Genomic DNA, 12,105 nt, shown 5'->3' with positions numbered 1-12,105 from the left:
GCCCTGTTTTATTCAAAAAAGTAGGAAAAACTCTCGTAACTTTTCAGTATAAACACAAACGTGCAGACATCAAAACAAGTGTGTGGGAAGGAGGAGTAATCTGAGCTGTGACCGGTTGAGTCCCGAGTTATACAGATGTTTTTAGTAAAAACACAGGGAAATCTTTCAGATCTTGTAACTCGGCCTTTTTTCTTGAGCAGAAACGAAGAGACAGAGCTGATCTGTATCTAGCAGAGAGCAGATGTAGAGCACATTGCTTGGTCACGGCCCTCTCCAGATGCTCTCTTCCTGAAATGTCTCTGAGGCAAAGTTTTCAGCAGATATAAAGAGGAGAAATAGAGGTGCTGACTCTTCCTGGGAATGTTGGGAGGCTTCCTGGGATTGTGGTGCAAGTTGGGAGGTGACATGCCCCGGCGTCGCTGTGTCTTGTGCCCTGCTCGCCCAGAGCATCGCTGCCGGCCCCGCTGCGCTTGGGGGCCTCGCTTGAAATCCCTCTTGCAAAAGCTGTAGGAGAAGTTTCCTTCAGCTGTAGGATTAGAGGGAATCCGGGATTTCTAGGCAGGCTCATTAGTAGAAAATGGAGTTTGAGGAAGGGAGAAGAGGATTACGTGGGCGATTTGCCTAGCAGTTGTGTGAAATGCCTCCTTGCATCTCCCGGGCTGAGCTCCCAAAGCAGGATGCACAGTTAGTTCCCCTTTAGCTAGCTCGCTTTCTGGGAAATGCGTGGATTTCTCCCCTMTCTTCCCCTCGGTGGTGAGCGACTGTCGTGCGGTGCTGGCGGCGTGGGCTCTGCCCGCGCAAGGCCGGGCCCGCTCGGGAGGAAATGACTAAAACGGGCTGTCAAACYGCAGCAACAAAGAGCAGCTTTGATTCACCAGAATAGTCGGGCTGCAGCAACTCGGGAGGAGCTGCCGGGGCCCGTAACGGAGCGAGTCCCGTGGGAGCAACGCGCTCATCCAGGCCCTGCGCTCGCGGGGCCTTCGCTCTCTCTCCTTTAAAGAAGGAGTCAATAAAAGCGGAAACGGGACACAGTAGCGTCCTTTGGAAAAGCTGCCGGGGCTTCTCCCATTTCCGTGGCAGAGAAGGTGACTGAGGAATGAGGCTGTGACCGAGTCGGGAGCTTTGCATTGGGTTCCCGGAGTTCAGTGTTGGGGAGGAAGAGGAGAAGCTCCCTCCAATTATAGGTTTTCCAGTGGAGCCCTTGGCGGTGCTTTAAGCACACTTAAAATAACACTGCTCAGTAACATTTTTCCCTGGCGTTGTCCATGACATTCTGCAGTACSCTTTAGAGAAACCTCAAATACTGTRTTTTTTYCCCCCCTTTTCCTCACCCAGCAGATTTTGTCTCTTTTTCCATCTGACAGATTTTTTTCCCCCCCTGTGTGGCACTGGGCTCTGTACGTAATTATTCTGTTGCAATAGCCTGGAGCCCTGGTCTKGTGAAGGAGTCTGCTTGCATAGCTCGTGTGCCCCTGTCCTTTGTGCTCCCTGCATTTTATTGCTGAGATTTTTGTCTGGTCTGATTTAAAGATCTGTTCTGAGGAGCAGTCGTCACCAAATTATATATGTGTGCTGAGACTTCAGTATATGTTTCAGTTTCCAGGCTTGAAATTGCCTCTCTTTGGAAGGAAATCCATGTGAATTCTCTCTGCTTTCACTGAGGTACTGCCTGCTGAATATTTGCAGTCATCTTTTTTGCCCCAGGTCAAAAACTGATTTGTGTCGGTCCGTAATGTTGTTTTTTAAGGCACGGATTGAAAGCATAATTTGGACACACCGAGAGCTGATGTTATTGGGAGTTACTAGGAATAACCAAACTCGCTTCCTTTTTGTACATTTATTCTCGTCGTATAATCTCTTTGTACTGGAGGTTTTTGTTAATGCTGCTCTGTACACCATCCACTCTAATCCCGGGGCACTTTATGAGCAACCCTCGTAAGATCTTGCTGTTAAGTTGCCTCTGGTTTAGTGGCGTTTGCTGAAATTGCTTCTCCGCTTCTCTCTTACAGGTGCCAGCAGTTGGTATGGATTAGTGGGGCTGGCTCCAGCGTGGAGGTGGAGATCAGCGCCGAGTCTGCTGCCCTGCGTGAGTAGCCCAGCCCGCTGAACGGTTCCTCACCACTGTGAGGACCTGCTGCCTTCTGCTTGATTCCTTACACAGCAGCCTCTTTGCGCTGTGGAAATAAACCTTGTTAGAGTTAGGCTGCTTCCAGCGGGATTTGTGCATGGATGTTGCACTGCTTCTGCTTGTGTTAGCCTTTGGAAGTGGCCCTCTCGGGCGACTTCGAGGTCCATGGTTTTGCCTTTGCTCTAGGCTGGTGTGATCCCAGTAGCCCAGTGCAAGTTTGTTTTGGAGAATGGTTGTCACTTGCCTGCTTTGTTTTGGAAAAGCAAACATGTCCAAATATATCTGCAGTGTAATCTGTCCTGTGGAAGGCTCAAGCTTCCTAAATTCCAGCTGCCTCTTTACACAGGGAGCCGCTTCCAGTGGCTGTGCCAGCCGCGCGCCTCGCAAYTGCAGCGTGCCCGGGGCTTCCTCCGTGTTTCCACCCTGTGACTTCCCAGCAGGTCACCAGGTCCCAGCGATGGGGGCCGAAATCTCTTCTATTTCCCTGTCCCTTGTGCTGGTGCCCTCCCAGGGACCGTGTCTGGTGCCGGCTGGTGCCCAGCGCCRCCGCTCGCGCCCGGCTCGCACGCCGATGTGCTCCTGGTGTTTGCAGGCATGCTGCTTCAGCCAGGTCCCTTCCTCCGGGCAGTCTGTCCAGAAAGCTGGAACTGATTTCCCCCCCGCCCCGCTACTTGTTTGCACTGTTAAATAAAGAAGTAAGAGCCTCTCCCAGCAAGATGGCAAGAAATCTCCGTTTCTGACTCGATGCTGACAGAAGCAGTGGGCTCTGGAGCAGGCTGCTGGCTGCCTCTCCCACGAGAWGGTGAACGTGGGGTTTCTTCCTGCATTGCCCCAGGTTCAGCCAGGTACGGGAGCTCTGTTCTTGCTGCACGAGCTCTGCAGCTGTCCTGACCAAAGCTTCAGGGCTGCTGCCCGTGGCCTCTGTCCAGGCTTAAAAGCATGGATTTCTGTCCTGCTGTTCCCCAGCAGCTCGTGAAACATCATGCTGACAGTCTGTGCCATAGCCCGCGTTAGGGATGGGCACGTGAATAAGCTGGAAAAGCTAAATAATGCCTCAAAAATGAGCCTTAGCAAATAAAAAAGAAAAACAAAGGAAAAAAGTCTTAAAGGTGCTTTACTGAGGTGCCAAAATGCAGAGGCACTCGACAGATTACCTTGATATCTGAAATGGAGACGGAGCATGCATGGGCATTAGCAAAACAGTGCACATCTAATCCGCTCTRCTGTGTTACCCATGTGCAAGAGGCAAAAATTAGCCTCTTTTTATTTATTTTCAATCAGTGCTGCATGTAACAGAGGAGGAAAAAGGAGAAAAAAAAAAGAAGGGCTGCTTGTGCCTGCTTCCCTTGATTGCATTTATTAGCACTTGSCTAACTTCTCTGCCAGAGCCAGCACAGACTGGGCATTTTGGGGCTTTTGGTAGTAGTGCTGAAGTCAGTCGGAGTGCTTTGAGAGGGAAATGTTGCTGCTTGCGGAGAACAGTGTGTTGTGTTTTGTTTTATGCTTTGGCTCAGACACTTAGTGATGTGGTTTGGGCAAAATTAATGTCGTTTCACAGCCTGCTCACCAAGAAGCCTGATGGCAGCTCTCTGATAGGTCCCTCCTATATCTATGGAGAGAAAGGGAGTTGTATTTATGCAGAAATATTTAGCACACCGCCGTGCTTATCCAGCGTGTGACCTCTCTTGCACAGTGCACTCGCTCCCCACTGCCTTACCCAGGCCTTTCTGTTTAATTGCCTTTTCCAGACCTGACAGTTGCTTCATATTTGGAAATTTTGAACTCATCCCCCACTGAGCTTTCGAGTCTCATTTCATTTTTGCCGTGGCTTCTTCAAGAAATTCTTTTTGCTCTCTTAAAGAGCAATAAATAAATAAGGAGAGAGTATATATTTTCCCCGTTTATTTAGACAAGCTTATTTTGTCAGCTAGTCGAATGAYGTTTTTCTTTTCATGAATTTATAATCCTGTGAGGTTTATGTATTGGGAATAATCTTTCTGAACTGGAAAAAGATTGTCCAATCTCTTTCAAAATGCCCTACTTTCAGGGTATTGCATCTCATTAGAAATATGGTTGCTTGATGGTATGCTTTTTTTTTTTCCCCCCTTCCCTTAAGAAGCTTGAGGGAAAAATATATCACCATCATCATCTAGTAATAATAGTTGGCACTTTGTTTGTATCTTCAAAGAGCCGTACAACCATGAATTAAATAATTTCTCTAACACTGGGGTGGTGGTTGCTAATTATTTGCCCCATTTTGCAGAAGGAGGAAAGGAGCYGGCGCAGTCGAGTGACTTTGGGCCRCGAGAGGAGAAACAAAATCYGAACTTGAAATCCCGGCTTGGCCGTCTCGCGCAGCTCCACACCTCTTCCTTGTTCAAACGGGGAGAGAGGGAGGGGAGAAAAAGAAAGTTTGATTCCCAGGAGCAATGAAAGGAAAGGGAGCCGGGAGATGCCGGGAAAGATGTTTATCTTGCACCATCCTGCCCGGCCCTCTTAACTCTTTGCTGGGCGGCTGCAGGTTGGGCAGGGGTRCGTGGAGGCCCCAGGGGCTCCGCCGGCCCGTCCGGCAGCTCCAGCCATCGGCACTCGGGCCTTGTGTTGGTGTCATCCCGGGAATAATGTGGGCAAAATGCGTTCGCTTTATGTATTCATGTATTCCCTAACTTACTGCCGTGGTTATTGCATCGCAGCGTGTGGTGGGAGGGAGGTGGGCGAGGAATTGCCTGGAGCATCTAAAGCAGCATGTGAATAACTAGGGTGGCTGAGGGAGGGGAGGGCTTATTCGGCTTCCCGGTGACTTGCTCTGTTCCTTTGCTCCTAATCCTCTCTCCGRCCAGCAGCACATGGAAATCTTTTCTGATATATTTGGAAACACCTTTTTTTTTTTTCTTGTTTTCCAGCTGAGCCTGAAATAGGAAGAGTTAGACCTGCTAAAGGGGTGCTGTGTTGACACATGGCATGTGTGGAAAATAACTCTTGTTTCACTCGCTGCGCTCTGCAGGTTTGTGGGTTTTTCTCATCCCTGTGAGTAGCAGCTGAGCTGACTTCAYTTGCAGAAATAATTTTATATGAGTGCACCAGGCTCCAGGACATGCTGTGGACTTGCTGCTGCCTATTAATGGCCCCCCAACGTGTTGCATGCCACCTATAGGAGAGGTGATTGCAGTTAAATAGTCCCTCTGATGTCTGCTACAGAGGAGACAACAACAKGACTGAATCTTGGTTTTAACTGTTGCAATTCCTCAGGGATTTTGGCCTGTACAAAGTCTATGCTGCTTCRGAGAACTGGGCTGCATTGGAGCAGTTAGCTGGCTCCGGGAGGATAGCTAATCTGCTCYGCAAGAAGCGGCTCGGGGCAGAGGAGCAGGAATTACAGGAAGAATCTCTTTATCTTTCTCTTGAAAGCTCCTTTGCTGCTTCTCCACCGATTCACAGGAGTTCTCTGGCTTTGTATGTGTCTCTGTGTATTCATTAGGCATTTGCCGTTGAAAGAGGGGGCTACCTTACAATCCAGGGATTCTTCTGGATTCTTCTCTATTTCCCACAGAGAGGGATTCACCAAAACTTGGATAACTTTGAGAGGAATCGATTTTCCTTCTCTTACGTAGAGCCTTGAGAGGCTGGGGTATGAGACCGTGCTGTCACTGAGCACCCCCAGCTCCGAGGGGTCCCACGTCCCCCCGATCAACCAGGCAGCCCCCACTGCAGAACTTGGAGGGTCCAAGGAGACTTTTCCTGCCATCTCCTTGCCTCTGTACGCAGTTTTGCCAGGCACAGGAACTGAGGGCAGGAGGACTCTTCGTTGCTCCCTCCAAGCTCTTCCCCAAGCAGCAAACAGAAGGACGAAGCTGCCAGGTATCGCAGGCTGGTCACGGAGAAGAAACAACACAGGTGCTCAAGGGAGTAGATATGGATCCGGAGAGGGAAAGTGGGAATGGGAGAAGAGACATCAGTTGGAACAGAAGGAAAGAAAAAGTGGGAGAGAGCAGCCAGAAGGCTGCATGGTGRAGGAGGGAGAAAAGCAAGGCCCGAGGGAGAGAGGAGGTAGGTGGTGGGAGAGGGTGCAGCTCCACATGAGCTTAACTACCGTCCCTTCCTCGGTTTTAGTTGTATAACTGAAAAAATTCCATCCCGAAATAAAGCAGGAGAGCTTGGAGCACTGCTTAACCTGGAGGAGCCTCAGGTTGCGACGGCCGTGTGCAACGTGCCCGTACCCGCACGTGCCCGCTGCAGCGCCGCTCGGCCCGCGGTGCCGCCGCCGGCGCCTTTGGGAATCAGCCGGTGGCACCCAGCAGCCGTGAGGCTTGGATTGCACATGGAGCAGCCACGTTGCTAAGGAATCGTGTCAGCCGCTCGGCTCGTTGCCTCGCCGGCGCCCGGCACGCGCTCCCCTTCCCGCCGGAGCAGCCCTGGGCTGGGAGGCACCAACCCCACACAAGAGCGGGTCAGGGAGGTTTCATTTCACCTGGGACATCCAAGTGTTGTCAGGAAGGCCCTGGGAAGTTTAAGCTCCCAGTGCCCACAGCAGCTGCTCTCAAATGCGAAGCTCTTCTTGCAGCCAGCTCGCTGGTTCCCCCTTTTCCACYGGTGGAAGGGCTGAGTTTCCACCGGGCAGGTTTGACAAGGGAGCCTTGGGTCTCCTGAGGAAAACTGTTCGCCACCCCTTTGCATTTAATGAGGTGGCAGCGTGCAGGTGTGGGCAGCTGGGGCATGTCGAGGTGYCAGGGGAAAAAGGGGGAAGGACAGGAGCAGCAGGAGCAGCTCCAGGCGAGGGAAAAGCTGCAGCTCACAGCAGGAGTGTGCAGAGGAGCAGCGCTCCCCTGGCCAGGGAGCTTGCTGCCAGCAACRGCAGCAAAAGTCGTGCTGCTTAAAGGTAAGGATTGGCCTAAGCAGAAGCTCCATGTTGCATTTGATTTGTGTTTTATCTGTTTATTTTTTTAACCTCGTTTTTTTGAATCACTTTAGCTCCCTGTTGCAGAAAATTGACATTTGTCCCAAGCCTCCTTACCTCTTAGCAAGCACATTCACGTGTGCTAGCAAGCACAAACAAGCTGCCAGATATTCTCTTATCCYGGAACCAAAGATGCACCCAAAATTGCTCTTCCAAGATGTGCAGACTTTGGGGATAAAGCTGCCTGCCTGCAAGCGTCACACTTGGATATCAGGATATTTGCCTTTGAATGGAAGGGAGGGTCATGTGTCCTACATCCGCAATTCCTCTTGGTGCTTTCTAATCCGGTATATAAATGTCATGATGGATATCCAYGGGCTGTTTATATTGAATATTTAGCTCTATCAGTATGTCTTGCTCTTCAGAATAAATGCCATATAATCTGGTTATGAGCAATATTCTTAATTAAGATCCCCTAAATAGGACAAATGTGAGTTCCTGTAAGGAACTAGGAAAGCCAAATAACCCTGCTTCATGAGAGGAAATCCAGTGTGACTGAATCATATAGCGTTTAATATAAGGGTAAGACCAAAGGTTTCAGTCTGTTTCACTTTAACCAAACCAGCAACCCGAGCACCTGGAGCAGGTACAAGAAGCATTGGGATTTTTATCCGTTCTGATGTCCTTTGCAGCTGATGCCTTTAAATCACACCAGGGAAACTAATGATCATATAAGACTCCACAGTGATAAGARTCAATAGCTGCTAACCTAATATTCTGCAGGTTGATGGCTGAGGGGCCAGCTTTTTGCCCCTTCCCAGGAGTGTCAAAGGCTGTTCATTTTAACCAAGTTGCTGTCTCTGTGGTGGGCAAGTGGCTGAGCTTCCTCCAAGGCTCGGTGTATCCATTGGTTCTTGTGGAGGCTTTTCCRTGCTGGTTCCCTTCTGCAAGCTCCTTGCTCTTCCAGCTTGCAATCTGTCTCATAGGACAGAGCATCCCTAAACTGCCCTGCTTTACTTTAAATTTGTGTTTTCTTTTCTGTATGGAGTCAAAGCAGATGGCCATGATGATCCTATATAACCTTAAATAAACTTTATCTAGAAATACTTTGTTAAAGTAGGGACAGCAAAGCTTTTTGCCTGACAGATGATAAAGCCAGTGAACCAACCCCGATTTTGTATGTAGTGGTGGTGTCAGGCTTGGCTGGAGTGATGGGGAGCAGGATCAGGAGTGAAGTGCAGCGTGTCATTGCTGCAAACGTGACCACCCTTCAGCTTAGAAGGGGGTTGTGATACTACTTGAAGCTCCCACAGGCTCTGCAAGTTTGGGAAGATCTTTCTTTTGGGGTCCTGCTGTGGTCCATTAGTCAAGCAGAGGCCTGATGTTAGTCATGTAGCAGATACTGTTGGCTTCAGCGGGACGAGGTGCACGCGCCCGCTGCTGTGAGGGCACGGAGAAGGGGTGTGCGTCTCGTCATCTGCCTCTGCTCTGCTGGGAAAAGCCAAAGGAAACTCAGGGCTGCTCCGGGGCCCCCTTCTCTGCTCCCATGATGGGTGAAAAGCTCCTAAATAGGAGGTGCCGGCAGGAAACCTCATACGTTCCCAACCAGCAGCGGGAATGGAGTCAGCTGTCCCTCTTAACGCCCTTGCCATCTCACTGCTTGTCAGCGGCTGTTAATTCCCGCTCCCACAAAGTATGCAGACAGGTCTAAGGCCTGTGTTATTGAAAGTAGGTGTTGTGTGTAATTTGCAGTGTGTTATGACAGCTGTAGTGAATGCTGTGATCCACGCTGAGGAGGACTGTGATAGGGCTGAGTTATCATCTCCCTTATCCTCCTGAGCAAGTTGGGAGCCTTGCTTCCATTGCAGTGGGAAGGGAGGCGTGTGTAGTCCTGTTACTGCTCTTGGGCGTTTGCGTGTGCCTCTTTGGAGCTCTGCGCTGTACGAGGTGCCTTGGAGCCACGGCAGCTTTTGGGGCTCCTGGCAGATCTTGCAAACCACGATGGGAAACCTCCAAGGCACAGGCTGCTGCTGCTGGAGACACCAGAGACAGCTTTGTGGTGCCCTGTGTGTTTTGGTATGTGTGTCTGCTGGGTGCTTCTCTCTCTCTCTCTCTCTCTCTCTCTCTCTCTCTCTCTCTCTCTCTCTCTCTCTCTTAATATGTTAATTTATATTCTCACGCTTTAGAAAACCACTGCATTAATCTCTGGTGCTGGTGGGAAATGCCACCTGATGCTCCCCTCCCCAGTGCTGTGCTGAGCTCTGATGACTGAAGGATGAATTGCCTGGGATGCAGACTGGGATAGCATTGGTTATTTACAGGATAACAGTTGCCAGGCACAAGACAAACACCCACCCGTGCTCCATAACAGTGATCTTTAAGCGAACTCACACACACTCGTGCACCCCTGCAAATCTCCACTGCTTTAACCAGCAATTTGGTGTTCACAGATTCACAGATTCACAGAATATTTAAGGTTGGAAGGGACCTCTACAGATCATCTAGTCCAACCTTCCTGCTCAAGCAGGCACACCTAGAGCATGTGGCACAGGGTGCCATCCAGGTGGGTTTTGAAGACCTCCGGAGTAGGAGACTCCACAACCCCCCTGGGCAGCCTGTGCAAGGGCTCTGTCACCCTCACAGTAAAGAAGTTGCTCCTCACCTGGAGACGGAACGTCCTGTGCTCCAGCTTGTGGTCATTACCCCTCGTCCTATTGCTGGCCACCAGTGTTGAGCTCTGCTTGAAGTTCTCAGGTGCTGTTTCCACGCGAGGCACCAACTCTCTGCCTCTTTGCAAAATGTTCCGTCCTATCATCCAGTTCCCTCAATAAAAAAAGAAAGAAAAAAGCTGTGTTTACACAGGTCAAAGAACATGTGATTGACTCAGGTAGGCTAACCCATTAAAATTAATGTGAAGACAAGGTAACTGGAATCTCAGGTTAGCAGCTTTTAATCTAAGCCCTTTGGAGCAACTGTGGTTTAGGTAAGTCGTTTCTTTTGATTTCATAGCCGATTTATACCTGGTCTTTATGCCTGACTTCAGTCAGGTTCCCTCTCTTAAATTTGCTAGTGGGAGATAGGAAAAGATTTTGCTCTCTGCAGTGTCGCCCTGTCTTTGTGTTGATGGGCTGCTGTGCAGATTTACCAAAATTCTTTATTCTCACCTGCTCTGGAAGCCTCCCGCCTTGGCCCATTCCTGCTGTAGCCTCGGGGGCCCCAACTCCCCTTGTGTGGGTGTTGGATTGTGCAGGACGGCCGGTCCTGCCCTGAGCAGCTCCTAGCACGTTCCAGGAGCGCTGGATCCAGCCTCAGGATCATGGGAACTTGCTTGCTGCTGGGTGAGAAATGTTCCTGTAGCTGGAAGGAGTCTCGCTGCTGTCTGGCCGTAGTTTCTCAGTGTTGGTTGCAGACTTGAGGCACGCTTCGCTTTGGGGGCTCTCTCATTCCCGCTCTTTTCCCCAAGGCAGAAGCTGGAGTGCTGCTTTCTGCGTGCAAGCCCTCTCTCAGGCCGCTCACTGCAGTGTCGGGGTTGAGTGTTYACCCCAAGTCTCCGTGGCTGAAGAGGCTGCAGTGCCCTCACGTAGGAGAAGAGCAAGCGCCGTCACTCCTAGTTACGGAAGAGCTGGCTGCTTCCTGCGAGCAGCCTTGTGCTTTGTCAGAGCAGAGTGAGCTCTGCAAGTCCCTGGGCCCTGATGGATGTGCCTACAAGTGCTGAGGGAACTGGTCCCTGTCCTTGCAAAGCCACTCTGGATTATCTTGGAAAGGTCAGGGCGATCAGGAGAGGTTTCGGAGTGTTGGAGAAGAGCAAATGTCCTTCCTGTCTTTAAGAAGGAAAATCTAGGGGACTTCAGACCAGTCAGCCTCACCTTGGTCCCTTAGAAGATGATGTAGCAGCTCATCCTGGATACCACTTGCAGATCAGCATGAATTTATGAAGGGGAGATCTTGCTTAACCGACTGGATAGCTTTCTTTGGTGAGATGATGGACTTGGTTGATGAGGGCAGAGCAGCAGATGTTGTCTAGCTTGATTTCATTGAGGCTTTTGGCACTGTTACCCACCACTGCCTCATAGGCAAGCTGTTGAAGTGTGGGCTGAATAACTGCTCAGTGCTTGAAAAGTGGCTGAACTGCTGGGCGGAGGGTTGTGATGAGCAGCACAAAGTCCAGTTGGAGGCCAGTTGCTAGTGGTGTTCCCCAGGGGTTGGCAAGGGATGTAGTACTGTTTAACATCCCACCGTTAGCATCCCATCATAACGTCATTTAACATCCCATGGGGATAACAGTACTGAGAGAACCACCAGTAAGTCTGAAGGCAACACAACACTGGGAGGAGTGGGTGAAGCACCGGTCTGTTGAACTGCCATGCAGAGGGATCTTGACAGGCAGGAGAAGTGGGCAGAGAGAAACCTCACGAAGTTCAGCAAAGGGAAGTGAGGAAGGAATAACCCCCTGCTGAGGGCTGAAGGATTTGCAGAGAAGCACCTGGGGTCCTGGTGAACAAGTTGACCATGACCCAGAAATGTGTCTTTGTGGTGAAGAAGACCAACAGCCTCCTGGCTTGACGGGGAAGACGGTTACCAACAGGCTGAGGGAGGTCAAGGTCCTTCCCCTCAGATCAGCCCTTGCGAGGCCACATCTCGAGCACTGTGCCCAGTTCTGGGCTTCCCAGTACAGGAGATATTTGGAGCTCCTGGGGCACGTCCAGTGAAGGCCACAGAAGGTGATAAAGGGGTCGGAGCAGCTCTCGTAGGGGCAGAAGCTGAGGGAGCTGGGACCATTTAGCCTGGAGAAGAGCAGGCTCGGGCATGACGTTATCAGCACATGTGGAAACGTGAGGGGAAGGGCTCAGGAGCGTGGGACCAGACTGGTCTCCACTGGTGCCCAGTGRCAGCACAAGAGGCAAYGGGCACAAACTGCAAGGTAGGGAATTCCACTTGCATGGAGGAAAACATTTCCTTACTCCGACTGGGGTGAAACACTGCAGCAGCCTGACCAAATTGGTTGTGGAGTCTCCACCTTTGCTTAACTTGGTAGAACCAGTGTAACAGATTCCCTAGTGTAGAAAAACAGAAGACCACTTGA

General features: G+C 50.6%; 1 protein-coding gene across 9 annotated transcripts in view; it reads left to right on the top strand.

The window, feature by feature from the left end:
* The first annotated feature begins 2,070 nt into the window (after positions 1 to 2,070).
* PPFIBP1 (PPFIA binding protein 1) overlaps positions 2,071 to 12,105 on the top strand; it is a 62,441-nt gene continuing 52,406 nt past the window's right edge. For all 9 annotated transcript variants that reach the window (XM_026045912.1, XM_026045911.1, XM_026045913.1 and 6 more), the window contains exon 1: positions 2,071 to 2,086. The gene's annotated coding sequence lies outside the window, so the exon portion shown is untranslated. The remainder of the gene's footprint in view (positions 2,087 to 12,105) is intronic.

Source organism: Nothoprocta perdicaria, unplaced genomic scaffold (assembly GCF_003342845.1).
Source record: "Nothoprocta perdicaria isolate Ctin4 unplaced genomic scaffold, notPer1 scaffold_416, whole genome shotgun sequence".
NCBI classification, from domain to species: Eukaryota; Metazoa; Chordata; class Aves; order Tinamiformes; family Tinamidae; genus Nothoprocta; species Nothoprocta perdicaria.
The sequence above is the reverse complement of the archived record's forward strand: the minus strand, read 5'-3'. Positions and strand labels throughout refer to the sequence as shown.